Source organism: Sceloporus undulatus, chromosome 2, assembly GCF_019175285.1.
Source record: "Sceloporus undulatus isolate JIND9_A2432 ecotype Alabama chromosome 2, SceUnd_v1.1, whole genome shotgun sequence".
Lineage (NCBI taxonomy): Eukaryota > Metazoa > Chordata > Lepidosauria > Squamata > Phrynosomatidae > Sceloporus > Sceloporus undulatus.
In genome coordinates, this window is record NC_056523.1 from 159,461,576 (window position 1) to 159,481,020 (window position 19,445).

General features: G+C 41.9%; 1 long non-coding RNA gene across 2 annotated transcripts; it reads right to left on the reverse strand.

Annotated features, from left to right (window-relative positions):
- Positions 1 to 3,776: 3,776 nt before the first annotated feature.
- On the reverse strand, positions 3,777 to 19,231 carry LOC121923613. Of its 2 annotated transcripts, none has more exons than XR_006102413.1 (3): positions 19,088 to 19,231; positions 10,162 to 10,289; positions 3,777 to 4,127 (listed from the first exon to the last, which is right to left on the reverse strand). It is a non-coding gene; the product is annotated as an uncharacterized LOC121923613 (long non-coding RNA). The 2 variants fall into 2 exon arrangements; XR_006102412.1 differs by having other exon boundaries at positions 10,162 to 10,295.
- Positions 19,232 to 19,445: the final 214 nt, after the last annotated feature.

A 19,445-nucleotide genomic window follows, 5' to 3' on the forward strand; every position in this document is an offset into this window, starting at 1 on the left:
ATGGCTTTACTCAGAGGTAAAACCTCATGGGGCAGGGATGGGGGGTGCTGAGTTCTCTCCCTCTCTGAAGCTTGCCATGGCATGCATCAGGGAGGTTGGGGGGGATCGCTGGGTGTCACTAATAAAGTGTTAGTCCTAATAAAGTCATAACCCAACTATAGATATTTTGTCCCTTCAATGACAAGGCCACCCACTTTCAGGATACATTCTGCCACAAGTTTGAGCAAATCAGCTGCCAAGGGGTACAGAATGGCTCTAGGTGCCTTGTGACCTGCTATATGACCTCTGAAATACCATACTGGCCTCTCAGGTGCAGCAGAGGATTCTGACTTTTTCCCATGATGGAAATAAGATGCCAATCTGCTTGTATTTTTATGTGAAATTTTCAAAAGGAATCTACTTAATATCCTTTGCCTCGAGGAGCAAAATGTTGATTTTGGATCATGGATATTTATAGGAGGGAAAAAGAGTAATGTGTGCAATTTCCCTGAGAGAACCTCAGGCTACACATGGTGTGTGAGTATCTTATCCTGGTCTCTCAAAGAAAGAAATACCATGGCCATTTGAACTCAGATCTCCTCACATCTCCAAGGATAAGCAGCTTCCTTTTGTTGGACCTTTGTTTATTGTTGATAGCAACTATGCAGCTTCTTAGCAACTGTTGTCATGACCCTCCCTAGATGCTGTTTCAAGAAGCCAAGTAGAGTGCTAAAAGTCCAAAGAGATATTTTTTAAAATAAAACGACTCTTGAGGAAAGCATGCAGGGACCGTTATTGCCACTCATTTGCCAAAGGCCATGCATGAAACTAACAAGGTAGTTGGGACCACAGCTTGCTTTTGGAAGTTGCATAGCAACCCAGAGTTTAACTTGTGTTTGGGTAACGGACCATGATAAAGAGTGTGAATGGTATCTCCAAACAGACTTGACCCCACCATTCTTTTTGTCTAGAAAACAGACCATTGTTTGGTTTCTGGCAGGTGTTGCTCAGCAGTAACAGTGAGCAGGCGAGTTGGCAAGGGGGTGGGCAGATAGGCATTTTGTGCATTGGGTGTCAAACTGATTGCTGATTGAAACAGGGATTCTTACCAGCTGCAGCAGTGACTGAAAGCCACTGGATATAGGAACTCACTTGATATGTTAATCATGATGCATAGAAAGGGCTTCCACTTCTTGAAAGGGAATCTGGCCTCATTCAGGGCATTTTCCACCTTGAGATGAATGACACACCCAATTCTATATACAGAAGATATCAAGACTGGCAAGTGAATGTTACTTCAAGTGTCACCTAGTGCAAGGGAGAGGATGGTGGCAGCCCAAAGTAACTGTTCAGCCCTTTCCTTCATTGCAGTGATGGTAGTCTCCTTGTGAAGCTGAGAGCTCCTCCTGTGGTGAAGTCAGGAGGAGCGCAGCAGGAGGAGGGTATCACCTCATTTCTAGGGTGTCATATGATGTGGTCCGCATCCCCTACTGATGCCACTGCCTCCACCACACCTGAGCAGAGAGCAGGCCAGCTAAGAGAGCATGGGGGATGCCAGATGGCATTCAGAAGTCTATCTTCAGTGTTTTACTGCCCACTTGTCCACCTACATGAAGTGGTGGCTGCCCTCTATCTAGTGATACAGCTGGTCCTAAGCAAGGTTGAGCCACTGGCCCTGCTCTTTGGAATTAAGTTGTTAAATATCTTTCCTCTCCTTCCTGACAACTACATGTTGGGCCGTGCGGGAAGCTGGCATTGCACAGATATCTATGCGTGTGGCCCTTCACTTGTTATGGAACCCTTCGGGTCAGGGGTCCAGAAGTGATTGCTCTACACGGGCAGGCTTTCCGACTACAGATATCTATAGGTCAATATGTATGTGTCGGGGGTGAGGGAGGTTAGAGTGAGAAAGCCATCCACCCTTGAGAGTGCCATCTTGAGATGATGGCCATTATCTGTCAATGCATGGAGCTTCCTTTGCATGATTAACAGGCCAAGGAAATTAGACTCTACACTATATGGTCTGGGCATGGTTCCTAGTAGGAGCCAGTGACTGGCAGTGATGTGTCATGGGTCCATTGCACACTGTGGACTCTTCTGGCCTCTTTGTGCACCAGCACTTGACAACACAACCCTCTAGGGCTCCCTAGTGTCCGCTTAGAGTCCATTATCCAAGTGGGATAAATAAATCTATTCTGTCCTATGTTTTTTTTAAGCCTTTATCTATGAGTTGACATTTTACATTTTCCACAGTGCCCCAGAGGGCTGAATATCTGGGGTAGGGGTCGGGAATGTGATGTTGCTGGCTGCATGCAACCTTCAAGCTGGAACCCTCTGCCACTCCAGACCAAAAAGAAAAATGATACATGCAACTGATTCATATCTTTAAAAACACCAGGCCAGAAAGATTAACCATGTATTACCACAATTAAAACATCAGCTCAAGTCAGAATATATTTCCCCTCTCACACATACAAACACTAACTTCACAGGATTCTAAAGTAGAATTTCCTTCTCACTAAGCACGGTGTAGTGGTTTGGGTGTTGGACTACAACTTTGGAGACCATGGTCCAAGTCCCTGCTCATCCATGGAAATCCACTAGGTGATCTTGGGCAAGTCACAATCTCTCAGCCTCAAAGAAAGGCAAAGGGAAATTCCTTTGAACAAGCCTTCTCAAGAAAACCTGTGATAGGTTAATAGGGTTAGCATAAGTCAGAAATGACTTGAAGGCACAGAAGAAGAAGAAGGGTGCTGCATCTGCTCCCTTTAACATTCATTACATCATTAATATTCATCACCATTTAGGACAGTGAACTTTAGATGCCAAGTAAGATCCATTCAGTGAACTCCAGCTGTGTTCTTTCAAATGCTTTGCACAGTTGCTTCTCTTTTGCATTTTTTAGAAATGGTTGACATCTCTTATTTTTCGGTCAAGAAGACAGTGCCTGACTCCACAAAATGAAACCACATGGTGGCTAATAAGAGAGCAGGAAAGAGTTTAAACTTCAGAACACACTGAGTAGAAATTCCACATTTCCATCTGAGGATGGAGCCTACATTTCAAAATAAATTTAGCCTCCAAGAACTCCAGAATGATAGGAAAAGAACCTCTTTTCATCTCTTACTGTAAACAGTGGCTCCTCTTTGTGCCTCCTTGGGTCCCTATGTAAAACCATGGCTGCTCTTCCAGAAGAATGAACGGGTCTCTCTACTGACTGCTGAGCTCATTAAAACTATCTCAGATAAAGCAGGGGTGGACAATATGTAGCCTGTAAGCCACATGTACCCTTCCCTCCAAAGCTGGTTTTGTGTCCTTGCTAAGGTCCAGGCCACTGAATTTCCCATAATGATGGTGGCAAAACTGCAACTTATTTAATGTGCAAGTAAGGATTGTGCAGGCCACAAAGCTTCAGGAAGTATGTCCTTCCTTAAAAAGCAAAAGATATGTCACATGTCATTATGTTGCATCCTTAAAACAGGCCATTGAAAAAAGTGTACACTATCAACATTGTGCTTACTGATAAAATAGCAAATAGAACAAAGAAGAAAAGAAAGAAAGAAAGAAAGAAAGAAAGAAAGATAGATAGATAGATAGATAGATAGATAGATAATGGCCAAAACTAGTACACTGCTCCATATACCTCTTTTAAAGTTTGGGACAGTTTTCATTTCCCCTACACTAATATATATGCAATGATTACCTTTCCGGTGAGCTCTCAGAGAGCAAGAAGAAATTTGTTCTGTCATGAATTCTACAGCATAAGCAACAATTCAAGCACTTTCTGCTGGAGGAAACCCTGTAGCCTCCTAGGCAGCAGGATTTATTGGGGTGAATTAATGTACAAAAGAAGCAAAATGGCTCAGTATTACCAAATGTTCAAATTACCAAATGCAGAGGGGAGCCACACATTGAACTACTCCACCTGTTCTGCGATGCTATGTTGCTTGGCTGCCCATCTCCCTTTGCAGAAACATGGTTCAGCCACAGCTGCCTGCCTTTACATGCTTCACAGCAGCACTTCCTTCCTCTGTTTCACAGGTCCAGATGTATACCTCTAAGAGCAGTCAGATTTTCCAGCTGTTAGCTCTGTGATGCCAAAATCCTGGTCTCTCATGTATGGATTCCAAACAGATGCAAACAGCTTGCTGGATAATACAGAAATCCCAGCCGTCAGCCAAGATGGGAAGGAAGGGAGGAAAGGAGAAACAGATTTATTTATTTACTTCCTATTCTAATTTTCTCCCAACAGAAAGCCAAAGGTGCCTTATATGGTAGCATAAAACAAAATACAGCTAAAAACAATATATAGTACAGGTGTTTACAAAAATTAAATTGACAATCTTGTTAAGAATTTATTTTAAAACACTTCAAAATTAATCGAGATAAAAGACCAGGCACGTAATTAAAAACAAACAAACAAACAAGCAAACAATTTTCTTCTGCCACAATCCAAACTTGAATGTTTGTCTAAATAAAAAGGTTCTTGCCTTCTGGTGAAAATAGAACAGAGAGGGGGCCAACTGGACCTCGCATAGGAAGGAATTGCATAGTCTGGGGGCAGCCACCAAGCATGTCTTCTTTCATATCCTCAACAATGTGCCTGTGATAGTGGTGAGACTAAGAATCTCAGGATCTGGAAGGCTCATTTGTGGAGATATGCACTGTCAGATAATCTGGACCTAAACAATGTAGGTCTTTCTGAAGGGTCATTCAGACTTTTTTTTAAAGCAGAATGATGCGAATAACCTCATTCACACACTCTGGTTTTGTTATTCACACTATGGAACCACATCCTTGTGCATCTCTGCAAGTCTTGTTACTCGCACATGCCAGCACTTGAATAAACATGGAGTCGATTATGCAAGTGCATTCGAAATGCATTCAAGGCATGCAGAGTTTACTGTAATCCCAGGTCTATTTGCATTGGTTATTCACACTGCCTATGATGCAAATATTTTTTTAAAACTCAGACACCCCCCCTCCCCAGGTTAAGTGGATTTTTGGGCAGGCTTTCCCCACAACTTAATCGGGTGCATTCGGGATGCATGTGAACAATGGAGATTCAACCTGGATTATTTTCACTCTCTAAATAACCTCCATATTCAGCATGTTGAATTGTGCCTGGAACTGTTTCAATAGGGGAATGTTTTGTTCCTTGTAATCATCCCCAACCAGTACTTTGGTGGCTGCATTTTAGACCAGTTAAAGATTTATTTATTTATTTATTTATTGGATTTATATCCTGCCTTTCACCCAAAATGAGACACAGATTGTGGTACCAAGCATACCGGATCTTGTGCAGGAAGAGTAGTAGAGGGTATCCTAGCACAACAAATTCATATTCCCCTTCACTTTATTAACTTGAAACACTCAACATTTTGCTTAACAGTCAGCATTGTAAAAAAAATGCCTGCAAGATGTATTAGAATAAAAACTATAACAAATACAAAATAGAGGCAGGAAAAACTAAATTAGTTAAACCCTATTATCTTACAAATAATAAAATAGTTATTCAGTCTGGCAAAGGCTTCCTAAAAATCCATGACTTTAGAAATCTTGGCTGGATTGCTTTTGTTGTTACAGTACTCACTTGTTACCTGAGAGAGGCAATCTGAATAAATGCAAAAAAGGCAAAGTGCCTTTTTGTGACCATTTTGAGTTGGGAAAAGATCCCAGATTTGCTGTCTGCCTTCAGTGTAAGCAGCAAATAAGCACATTGAAAAGGAAAGAACCACAGTATCAGCTAATGGAGAGAACCAAGTATTCTAGGAAAAAATCAGCATGTGCTTTATAGACTATAGCAAAGCATTTGACTCCATCAATGAAAAACTATGGATGACTCTTAAGGACATGGGCCTGTCACTACATTTGATAGTCCTCATGAGAAATCTGTACTTAGGACAAAAGGCTATGATTAGAACAGAATATGGAGAAACAGAATAGTTCTCAATTGGCAAAGGGGTCAGGCAAGGCTACATTCTATTACTGTATTTATTCAGCTTGTATATAGAAAATATAATACAAAGAGCAGGCTTAGACTTGGATGAAGGAGGAGTAAAGATAGGGGGAGGGAATATCAACCATCTAAGATATGTGGATGATACCATATTACCATCAGAAGACATCACAGAATTGGAACAGTTATTAAGGAAGGTCACAGAAGAAAGCGCAAAGGCAATTTTAATGCTGAACATAAAGAAAACAAAAATAATGAGCACTGAGGACTTTCATACATTCAACCTAGAGAATGAGGAAATTGAAATCAAAATAAAAGATTTCCTGAACCTTGGATCAAACATTGATCAGGAAGGAGACTGAAGTCAAGAGATGACTAGGAACTGCAGTTCACTAACAAAGATGGGAGAGAGTCAGCATGGCATAGTGGTTTGAGTGTCGGGACTGCAACTCTGGAGTCCAGGGTTCGAATCCTAGCTTGGCCATGGAAACCCACTTGGGCGAGTCACACTCTCTTAGACTTAGGGGACGGCAATGACAAACCTCCATTGAACAAATCTTGCCAAGAAAATCCCATGATATGTTCGCCTTCGGGTCACCATGAGTCAGAAACAGCCACAAAACAAGGCGGCATGGCATTATATCCTTAAGATATAGAGCCTTCCCTCCAGTCCATCTGCCTTGGTCCAGGCCTCTGAGGGAAAGATGAACTCCAGAACCTGATCCCCTTCCCCACAACCATTCCCTTATCCTTTTATGTTTTGTCTTCTTAGATTGTAAGCCTGAGGACAGGGAACCATCTAATCAAAAGATTGTATGTACAGTGCTGTGTAAATTTACAGCGCTATATAAATAAAGCTTAATGATAATAATAATAATAATAGGAACGGGAATGACAGCTATGAAAGAACTAGAGAAGACCCTAAGGAGTAAAGATCTACAACTGAGCACTAAAGTTAGAGTCATACAAGCCATTGTATTCCCCATCACCATGTACAGATGCAAAAGCAGATAAGAGGAAAATCAACTAATTTGAAATGTACTGTTGGAGAAGAGTTCTGAGGTTACCATGGACACCCAAAAAGACAAACAAATGAGTCCTTGAACAGATCAAGCTTGAAATTTCCCTAGAAGCCAAGATGATTAAACTGAAGCTGTTGTACTTTGGACACATCATGAGAAAACAAGACTCATTAGAAAAGACAATAATGCTAGAAAAGGTAGAAGATAGTAGAAAGAGAGGAAGACTGTACGTTAGAGGGATAGACTCTAGGGTCAGCATATGAATTTATAGGACCTAAGCAGAGCAATGGAGGATAATAATAATAATAATAATAATAATAATAATAATAATAATAATAATAATAATATGTTTTATTTATAGACCGCTATTCCGCAATGATCATAGCGGTGTACAGTAAAATAGGGGGTCTTGGATATGTATCATCCACAAGGTCGCTGTGAGTTGAAGTCTGCTCAGAAGACACTTGACAACAGCAACAAACCAGCAGTCTTTTGTGGTAGCCAATGGTTTTTTTTCAGAACAGGCAGAAGAAAAGTCCAAATAGCCAAGCAGCTGTGGTAAGATCCATCAGGCTTTAACAAAGGATGATGGCAGAAACAGCTCTCAATTCCCACCCCCAGGGTTAGAAAACCAATTCTGGAAGAGATAGGCAGGTGAGTATGGGGTGAAGAGAACAATGATCACTAATTCAGCCCAGTCCACCAAATGCCTTAAGGAGAATGAGCAGGATTTCACCAGCTAGACATCCAGTAATAAATAAAAATGGATTTCTTTACCCCTTCCTTCCTTACATGCACCACTGAATCTTACCAGCTACAGTAGTTTGTTGTTAGAATAAAGCAAAAAATAACCCTCTCTTCAAGTATTCATCATGATCATTATCATATATCTTGTTAAACTAACAAACTTAGGTGACTTGGTGCTAAGGGACACAGTGCCAGGACAAAAGCAGCATAAAATGAATGGTCAAGAATGAACAGTAAAAAACAGTTTTTAAAATTGCACGTCTGTGCCTTTTTAAAAACAGTATACTTTACAGGCGCATAGCACAAAGCCACTCGAGTTATCTCTATGAAACTGGGCAGAGAGTCTACTGCATCTCAACATTTTATGCTGATGTATGAAATTATTTTTAAAAGTCCAGTCTTTGGGTTTTAATGCAAGTCAAAGGAAAAGGACTGGTAATCCAGGCTTCCAAATATTAATTTTGATTTGGGGTATGGATTGAAATGGACTGGATCTGGATTAATTAAATATGAATCAGATCTAGATCCGAATCACTGAATTGGATTGGGGGGAGCCCTATGGGAAGGCTTTTGCATTTGTTGTAGACTGTTCATGTCACTTCAAGAAAATCTAAAGAGACATCTCCTTAGCTGATCTGTATGCAAGAGCAGCAGGAACTGATGCAGTAGAAAATGGCTGTACAAAAAAAGCTGTAAAATTGCCTTGCTTTTCTGCTTTTTGTTTATGTTCTGGATTACAAAATTAAAAGGAAGAAATTCAGGGATGGATTGTTACTGAGAAGGAAGAAAACAGAATTTTGTGAATGTCTTCAGTGCTTATTATGACTGGTAGGCAGGGTGCCTTTCTGTGCAGCTAATCTATTGGTTTTTAAATTAAGCATTTCTTTCATACCCAGTCAATTATGCAGGACTACGAGACAAATAAGGAAGATGCTGCCAAGGACCTCCCATGAGAGAAACCACGTCTGCAATGGGAGGAAAGCCTCCTGGGACTAAAAAGAGACGTCCCTGTACTGCAGCTGCTTGCTTTGCTTGCTTTGTGTGTGTCCCTGTGCACTGTTTGATCTCAGCAGAAAGAACCAAACCTTTTACATCCTATGAAAAATGCATGGGAGTGACAGATGCAACAGATGGAGTTTGTTCACCCTACTGCTCTGCTGGGAAGGTGAGGCTGTAAGGAGGACCAAACATGTGCAGAGCTTCTAACAAAAAAAAAGGGTGGGGAACCTGCCTAGATATTGAAGCAAGTGTACTCCAGCTCTCATCATTCCAAGCTAGTACAGACAATTATGAAAACTGTAGTCTAGCATCTGGAGGGCCATTGGCTCCTCAGCTCTCAGTTAGAGGAGGTATTCCAGGCATGGAAATCATGTGGTCCTCCAGTGCAATGCCCAGCAACATCAGCTAGCATAACCAATGGTGAGGAATGCTGGGAGTTCCAGTTAGGGGGACCAGAGGTCCCTTTCCCCCCAGATATGTCCTACATTTCAACTTTATGTCTGGGGGTCCAGGATGAATTGCAACACTTCCTCTATTTTGAGCCATAAAACTTGTCCTTGGAGCTTATCACATGGGATGGATCCTGTGCAGAAACTGAATTTAAACTAGAAAAAAAACACAAAAGCTGGTAGATTTTCAAGCAATGTCAAGGGCTAACCCAAACAAAAAGTAGACAAAACCCGCAAAAGCAGGTAGATTTTTCAGATGACGTTTGTATGAAGGAGAAATAAAGTGTCATTAACCTGAATGGAAAGATGCTCAAACTGCTCCTTTTTACAGTACTTTCAGGAACTTCCAAAAGTAAAAAAGAGTAGGTTTTGGTGACTTTCCGTTCGGGTTAATGTCACATTATTTCTCATCTACACAAACTTTTCAATCCAGTTTCTGCTCAGGATTTAAGTAATTTTCCTCCATGTGATAAACTCCATTGATAAACTCTCTTGTGTCATCCCAGCAGGCCAGCAAGAGGTAGCTCAATAGATTTATTACTGCTCTGGCTGCTGCAAAGGGCTTCTTACTTGCACACTGCGGAGAAGACTGTAGCTGACCATGTGGTGATTTTGTTTTGTTTTTTCTGACAGAGATGTAGAAAAAAGGGGGCGATCTGGGTTGTTGAAGCAGATCAGTGGCACCAGGGGTGGGCAAAAGTGTGCAATTTGGGTTGAGGAAGAAACAGAAGGAATGAGAGAGCAAATTGGAAAGCAACAAATGAAAGTAATAATTTAAATATAAGTTCAGTCCAGGGTTGGTTGGTAGTAAAGTACAGCTTTAAGTTTTTGTTTTGCTCAGAACTCTGTAAGTATATTGTAAGCAAATTAGGCATTTTAACAAAGATAAGTCAACCAGAAAAATGTGGCTGAGTACATAACAAAATACAGATTATGTAATATTGCTATAAATCAACCATATTAAATGAGTTTATATTAGTGTTTTTAGCTTTTAATTGGTAATTACCTCACTTTTTCTTGAATGTCCAACATTTTTAGGGGCCTTGCCCTCCTTTGCAATTATGACATCTGGTCACCCTGGTTCCAATCCACAGTCATCTGGAGGACCATACAGTTCCCACCCTTACATAGAGGCTGTTGCTTCAAAGTGGAGGAAGTGAGGCAATACACAGGGGGAGAGAGAGAGAGAGAGAGAGAATTATATTCAAAACATAAACATTAACATATGTGGATGGACAATGTAAAACACTTCACTCTGTACTATGCACATGGATGGTGCTAAATAAAAAATAATTGCTGCTTCTCCTATATACCATATTCTGTTTTTCTGGCTGAGAAACAACTAAAACTAAGTACAAGTGCTGGGGTAAGAGTAGAAAATGTATGGCTCTCCAGATGTTGACTTTCCCTCCCGCCCTCTCTGAGCACAGGGCATGCTGAATGAGCCTGATTGGCATTGGAGTACATCTGGAGCACCATGTGTCTCCCCAGCCCTGTGCTGGGATCATCATCCAACCAAACTGAGTCAGGGAAGGAGGAAACATTTCCTGATCCCAGCTGTACCAAGCAGAGTCTGAGAAGCAAAAGGCCTGTCTGCATTGCAAGAGAGATATGCTGTAACCTTCCCAGAGACCTTGACATAGGTTGAATGGAAATGGTGCCATACCCTCCAGTAACATCTGGCCCAATTAAGAATTCTGACTTTGCCCAAGCAGCTGCCACATAATGCAGAAACCTGTATGAACTTGCTAAGGCAGACTACTTGACTGCAAAACAACCCGGAATAATGTCAATCCATGAATAAATGAGTGTGAGAACATGACTTTGAAGGGTTAGCTTTTAATTTCTCAGCTACTGAATCCTGGAGTGCATGGAGAAGGCCTTCTCACCCCCAAAAAAGAGGTCCCATTCATATGTCCTTCACTGCATCTAATGTTATTTAATAGAATAAAGGAAATATAGACTACTAATCTATTTAATGGATGAGTGAATGTTCATCTTATTTGCAGGGTAATGCATGCATGCATGCATACATACATACATGATGCCCCAAATGATTTTACTTGTGTAAAATCATTATGCATTGAGAATACAGAAGTGTTGGCTTGTTGAATCAACAGGGATGTGGGAATAAGCAGACATGTAAAATCTTCTCTAGGCTCTCAAATAGCAGCTACTACCTCTAGCCAACAAAATGCTTTGCACATGAATTGTGGAACAGAAGGTAGCTGCAAAACAGAGAAGCTGGCACTTTTTCCTCTGTCTTTGCCGTCTTCTTCCTTTTTCCAGGGCCCCACTCTAGTTCAAATTAACATCTCTTTCAGTATTACTTCTAGCTATGATGAGAAGAGCCTGAATTAGGACCAGACAAAGGCACGGTCCATATCATTCCTTAGGAATATACCTGTGGTTGCCAGATTGAAACCTGGAGAGAGGTCCTATAGCAATAGCAGTAGCAAGTAAATTTCTATAAAAACTTATCAGTTAATTAACATTCCCTAAGCTGTTTACAATGTGTACACCAATTGTTCCCAACAAGCTGGGTACTCATGTTACTGGCCTACAAAAGGATGGAGGGCTGAGTAAACCCTAGAGCCCTCCTGGGATTGAACTCATAATCTTGTGGCTGCAGTACTGTACTGGCATTATAACCACTGTGCCACCAGGGCTCCTTACTTTTAGTTCATCAGAGGTTCCTTCTCATGCAACCCAGTAAATAGCAACACCAGATGAAATTCCCAGCTATTAAAGGTATAGGAACCCTCTCCAGTTTTCCCTCTGGCAACCCTACAGGCATGTGCTGTTGATTTTCCTCATAACATCAAAGATAGGAGAGACAGGAATTGCAGGTCACAGTCACTACTTCTGAGTTTATAATTTCAGGGAGTACCGGTCCAGGGGCATCATTAGGGGGTGCAGACTGCACTGGGTATACACCCCAGAAAGGGGTGTAAGCTGGTGGGGCGGTACACCTGATGGGACCAGTGCAGCTGCTGGGCAAGCGAGAAAGGCTGCCCCTTGCCTTTCTCACTTACCCAGAGCCGCACAAGACAACGAATGGGCTTTCCAGAGGCCTCAGCACTACCACCACAGCAGTGGCTACTGCTGTGGGATGGTGCCTTCCATTTAGGGTCTGGCATGGCTATCTGCTCAAGCAGCCATGCAAGACCCTAAATGGGCCATCTGGATGCTTAAGCACCATCCTTTAGTTGTGGCCATTGCTCTCTGTGTGTGTGCGTGTGTGTGCGCGCACGCACGCACGCACGCGCACCTTCTGTTAGGGTCTGGCATAGCTGTTCACCAGACCAATGAGGCATCAGCACTGCCCCACCTTCCCCATCAGCAGTCTGGTTGGGTGGCAGCCAGGGGGACAAGTGAGCAAAGGCAAATGAGCCCACTGGAGTGTTGAGATCATCTGGAGAGGCCCTTCCTTCTGTCCCACCACCCACTCAGGCTCATTTGGTGGGAACAACAGAGAGGGCCTTCTTGGTGGCTGCTCCCAGGCACTGGAACTCCCTCCCTAGAGAGGCCAGAATAGCCCCATCCCTGATCTCCCTTTGGCAGCAGATAAAGACATTCTTGTGCTCTCAGGCCTTTTTTTTCTTTTTCTTTTTCTTTGAATTTGAAATAATATCTTGATTTTAATTACATTATGTGTAACAGTCTACCACAACAAATTATATACATAAACATTATTTTCTTTATAAAGTCCAGAGTTTTACGGTTACATCTATACTACAATAGATAAAATACATTATTACTTTTCTTTAAATAATTACTTGTTTTATCAGTTGTAATATTTTATCTTAAATCTGAGGACTTTCATTTCCATAACTTGTTTACTTTTCTCCATTTCCTCAGAAATCGTTGCTCCATTTTCCCATTCATCACCATCGTTAATTTGTCCATTATAGATAAATCAAATACTTTCATAGTTCATTCTTCAAGTACTGTAAATCCATGCTTCTTTCCTTCCAATGCCTAGTAAATATCAAGTCAGCTGCTGTGAACAAATACAAAATAACACCTTCTTCTTCTTGATTTAATTTTCCTTTTATATCCTCCATAATGTTTAGTGTAAGAATAGTTTAGAGTTCAACTCAAATTCCATTTGCATAATATCCTCCCAGGCCTTTTCAAACTGACAATGGCTGAGATTTAAATGCTGTGGAATTTAAATTTTAAGGTTTGTATTGAGTTTTAACATGTTTAACATGTTGCATTTTAATTTGTAACTGTTTTACCTTTAAAATTGTTTAACTGATTTTCAAATTATATATTTATACATTTTAATGTCTTCATACTGTTTTTATACTATATCATTTTCAAATTTGCTGTTCGCCGCCTTGCTTCCCCATATTGGGAGAAAGGCAGGATGTAAGTAAATAAAATAATAATGATAATAGGGAGGGGCAGGTACCCTTCCTCCTCCGCAACAGGTAACACCAACCACAGTAATGCCACTGGGTGGATCTCCACTTTTACACCTCCATAGTCTGTGCTGCTAACTAATCGACTATCAACAGCCTGATTGTTACTCACAATTCTTCACAATTTAAAAACACTACCCTTGACCAAGGGCAAGGCCCTACAAGCACAGAAAAGGACACTTTTAATCCCTCCAGGTAGAATTTATGTCAAATGAATTTTCAAAATTACGTCCAAATGGACCCCTCCCAGCAACACCCCTCCCAGCCCTCACTTTTGGGCCCCCAGTGGAAACAAATATACAAGTTAATCCTTGTAATTCATCATCCTTTTCAATGCCTTCTGCCAGTTATTGCAAAACATTTTTTTAAAATCCCCAAATGCAGCCCCTTTGCAATCCCAGATCAGTTGTATTTTTCAAATCAGTGTAAACCAACCTTTTCCTAAACTTTGATAAGAGTTCTAGAAATTTTTCTTCTTCGTTTTTATTTAGGTATTTCTAGTGGTACACAGGATCTTGTTGTCTGCAAATGTATTTGCAGCTCTGTATTGCCTCCCCCTTAAAATAAGGGTGCATCAATACTGTAGAAATAATGCACTGTGACACCACTTTAAGTGTGGTAGCTCCATCCTATGGAAACCTGGAGTTTGTAGGTCTTTAAGCCTTCTCTGCCAAAAAGTGCTGGTGCCTCACAAAACTACAAATCCCCGGCTTCTGTAGGATGGAACCATAGCACTTAGTGATGTTTACACTTTCTAGTATAGACGCAACCTAAAGTCACGTTCAACACAGACTAAACATCTATCTGTGCATAGAGAGGTGTCCACTCATTAACATTTTGAACAAGAGAATGGACACCCAGTATCAATTTCACTAAAAATGCTCTGGTTATGTCCTCATCCCAGCTACAAGAAGCTTTGCGGCTGACATTTCAGACCCAGGGTGGGTGTGGAAGAGAAAAGAGGCTTTATTGCTTCAGCTGCAGTGAGGACAGGGTCACTAGCTGTCCTCCTTTTCCAGGACATACCCTCCATTTCAGCCTTCTGTCCAGGAGGAATTGCAAAATGCCCTCCCTTTTGAGCATGACTAAGGGGTTGTTCGGATGAAGAAAAGAATACCAGTAGAATGTGGGTTGAATCTTTGTTGTTTTCATGCATTTCAAATGCACCTGAGTAAATGGGGGGAGGGGTGTTTAACCCCCCCCCCCCCACTTAACCCAATAACCAATCTCAGGTTTCCTCCCCCTCCAAGTTTCCTAAAAGATTTGCATTGTTGTCTGTGTGAATAGCCGATTCAAATAGATCCAGGATAAAACTCTGCATGCTTGAACGTGCTTAATACATCTGCATCATCAGCTCCATTTTTATTCACAGTGCTGACACGTGTGGGCAACAGAACTGGCAGAAATGTGGCTCTGATAAAAAAAATAGTGTGAACAACAAAACTGGAATGTGTGAGATTATTCGCCCAGTCTCGTTAACAAAAACAACACTGAATAACCCCATAGAACCATGAATTTACATTTCTATGGGTGTTTTTAGCTTTTATTTAGTCATGTCCCCCATTTTTCCTCAATGTTCTTCATTGTGGGGGTTAAAATGCATTACATCAATTTTCATTTCTTAATTCCATGCTCCATCACTGGCTCATCCTCCTTTGCAGTGAGGACATCTGGTCACCTTGGGTGACAACGACCATAGCCTTCCCTTTTTTCTCCCTTTTGCAAAACTGCCTCTAGAAGGAAACCCTACCCTACCCATACTTGACACAATAGAATTGGACAAGCTCACTAGATGTTTGAATAAAGAAGACCTTAGAAGATACTTGGAGGATTTGGGATAAGATAATGTGATTCTTAACCCTAAGATGGGGAAAAGAGGTGATAGAGGATTTGATTAAGAAATATGACAAATAAGTACAAGAAAGACTAGTACAGGTTTTGTGAATGGATTTGAAAAGACACAGACAGGAAAAAGATGCATGAAGGATAGAAAAGAACAATAAAAAAAACTAGAGAGAAAATAGATAGAAGAAATGTGGAAGAAACAATACATACACAAACAGAAGAGATAAGTCTTAAATGATAAATATATAAAATTTAATCATGTTGTCAGACCAGAGAAAAGGAAGGAATGGAATGTCAATGGTAAATATCATAGGTAGGATGGTTAGTTAGTTAGATGCTTCGTTTAGAATGATTCAGATGTTAGGATAAATTGTTTGTCTGAATGCATTGTGGTAGTTGAAGTGGAACTGTCGACTCATAGCGACCCTGGAAATGAGACATCTCCAAGACTCCCTATGCTCCACTCCTGCAAATTCATACCCATGGCTGCCTTAAAATTTTTAACTTTGTACGTTTTAAAATTTATATTTGTAATTTTAAAATATTTGTATGATTTTTAATTGTATGATTTGAATTATTGTTTTACTGTGTTGTTAGCTGCCTTTGGTCCCAGTTTGGGAGAAAGGTAGGATATAAATAAATAAATAGATAAGCATGTGGCCTTCCTCTCTTTCTGCTTTCCTCTACCTTTCTGACCATTTACCAAATCCTGATAAAAACCCATCAAACAGTGATACACCTGTATTGGCCAACCAAAACGCACACTATACATGTTCACTGGCTTCTTCATTAGGCAAGATGTTACACACTAAACAGGAGGGGACAAAAACCTGAAGATGTTAGTCACAGGCCTGCATTTTGCTATTTCTCTTCTTCGTTAAGATGGTATGGAGGGGCATCTCTTGAGGGCTGGTACCTCTTCCTCCTTCTCATGTGGCAACTGGGAAATGACTAACATCTTCAGATTTTTTCCTTTCCTGTTTGGTTTATAACCCCTCAAACTATTGGAGTTTGAAAGTTTGCAACATGTATGCTGGGCATTTTGGTTGGCCAATAATGGTATTGCTCTTTGGTGGCTTTTTGATTGGGACTGGCTTGTTGAGAGGATTGAGAGGATCGGTGGTAAACTGTTGGTCGTGTGAAGTCAAAGTCTTTCATGGCCATCATCCATAGTTTTTTGTAGGTTTTTCAGGCTATGAGGCCATGTTCTAGAAGAGTTTATTCCTGACTTTTTGCCAGCATCTGCAGCTGGCATTTGTTGGTCTTGTGTTTTGTTTTTCTTGTTTTGTTTTGTTCAATGTTTCTTTCTTTAACCTATGTGAAAAGATTAATAACAATACTGTAACTGTTTCAAAAAAGAGAGAAGAAACCCCCACCCCACTCTGCCATCCCTCTCCCTTCCAGCCCCACTCCAGCAAGGCTTTCTGCTTCTTCTCCTGCTGCGGCTGCTAACCAGCGCCCCCTCCCGGCCGCCCAGCGCCTGGCAGGGCGTTGTCTCGGGGGCTGCGGCGGCGCCAGTGGGAGGGAGGGAGGCAGGGGGGGGCCAAGGGGGGGGGGGGTTTTCTTTGCCCCCCCCCCCCCAGACATCTGCATCATGGCTCCTCTGAAGCCGGGGAGGGAGGCACCCACTGCATTGCGGCAAAACCTGGCTGGAATTTTTAAAGAACCCAGCAAAATGAGTGGGGGGGGGGGGGGGAAGGGAGGGGGGAGAGCCATTGATTTCTTTCTTATATTTCATGGAGCCATGAGGCGAGACAAGGCAGGGCCACGCCCCACCCGCCCTTCCTTCCCAGCAGGAGACAAGGCAGCAGGGCCACGCAGGCAGGCAGGCAGAGGAGGGCTGGGAGGCTCCAGGCCAAGCTCAGTGTAAAGGGAGAGAAGGAGCAGACTCTGCAAATAGAAAGAGAAGGCCTGTTACAGACTGCCAAAATAAAGCTGCTTGGGGTCTCTTTGGAGGTATGCTGTTTAAATGATGCATGCATCCTAATAATCCGGAAGCTGCACCAAAGCTGTACTCCAGTGCTTAGGACTGGAGTGTGGCTTTGGCGCGACCTCCGGACTCTTAGGACCCATGCATCATTTAAATAGCATACCTCCAAAGAGACCCGAAGCAGCTTTATTTTGGCAGTCTGTAACAGGCCGAAGAGTCTGCAAAGGGAGAGAAAGGAAAGACTGCAAAGGGAGAGAAAGAGAAGAGTCTGAACCCTCCAGACTCTTTTTCTCTCCATTTGTGTTCCTCTCCAAGATACCCCAGTTCCTGCCTGTTCTGAAGCAGTTTGTTCCAAAAGTGACTTTTAGTAATGTAGGACCTACATAAATTCACCCTAGACAAAGAAAATCGAAATTAAGATTTCTCTTGTATCAAACATTGAGCAGAAAGGAGACTGCAGTCAAAAAATCAGAAGAGGACAAGGACTGGAAAAGGCAGCCGTGAAAGAACTAGACAAAATCCTAAAGTGCAAAGATACACAACCGAGCATTAAAGTTAGAACTGTCTAATCCATTGTGTTCTCCATCACCCTGTATGGATGTGAGAGCCAGACAGTGAAGAGAGCAGAAAGGAAGAAAATTCATTTGAAAAGTGGTGCTGGAGAAGAGTGCTGAGGATACTGTGGACAACCAAGAAGACAAGTAAATGGCTCCTTGAGCAGATCAAGCCTGGAATCTCCCAGGAAGCCAAGATGATAAAATTGAGGTTGTCCTAATTTGGCTGCATCATGAGAAGGCACGGATGACTAGAAAAGTGAATAATGCTAGGAAAGGTGGAGGGAAGTAGAAAGAGGAAGAGCACACACTAGTTGGACAGACTCAGTTAGGGAGGTCATGGGTATGACTGAGCAGAACAGTGGAAGACCGGGGGACTTGGAGAAGCTTCATCCGCAGGGGTACCCCAAGGCAGGGTAGTCTCTAGGGCAGTTAACAATAACAAATGTGACCTACTTGGGCTAACTTAAGCATGAGGGTGGCAGCATTTGCTGGATTTACATATAGCAAGAACTCCCATCATAAACACAAAAGTAAATGTATTTACAAAGGAAGCTGCGCCCTGGCCAGGATTTCCTCTTTCTTCTTTCATTTCCACCTGGAAGCTGCCATTGTGAGACCCAAGCGAGTGGGAGGGCCACACGTCTGGGGTGGGAGATCATGGTGGCTGCCCCTGCATTGTGCTCCTAGCTGTCTAATATGAACGGACCCCAAAGACTGAATTTACAGACATGACATTTGCGCAGGAGGGTGGAGAGGAGAAGGACCAGGCAACACTGGTTTAGGTGAAAATGTGGGAATAATGTTTCTATGTATTTCCTGGCCCTTTACTGCCTTGTCTCAAACTGAGAAGAGAAACAGAAACACAAGCCTGCATTTTCACTTCCCATTTTGCAGTAAGACATCACACACAGACAAGGAAGCGCAAAACAGCCCTGCCTCCTCTCCCTCCCTCTCTCACTGGATTAAAAAGGAGGAAGGGAGAGGGAGAATGTAGCAACACGTTTAAGATTATTTTTTAAAAGTTAACATTAGCTTTCATGGTAATAAACCAACTTCTTCAACCATAGTATAGACCCATACTAAAGCCTCTGGAATAAAGCATATTGAAACAGTTGTGGGAGTGGGATGGGTTGTAATAGCATCAAGAAAAATTGAAATCTTGTCCCTTACCCTAAATCTTCAAAGGGCTGCAGAAGGCAATACAGGTCTTTCAGATCTTAAAATTGGCCAGTGGGCTCTGATGTATGAAAACAATAAACCTGTTTACCAGAAGTCAATTTCTGTCACTGGAAATGCACTGACTTAGACATCACAGTCAAGGAAGGAAGGAAGGAGACAGACACCCACGCACACACACATGCACACACATTGAGGCAGGTCTGGCTAAAGAGATTTTTTTCATAGAATAATAGAGACCACATGGACCATCCAGTCCAATCCCCTGCCTTGTAGGAATATGCAATCAAAGCATATTATTTTGTCTGGGGGAGGGGGAACTAAGCAGATGCTCTCCCCTTCTCAATTGGAG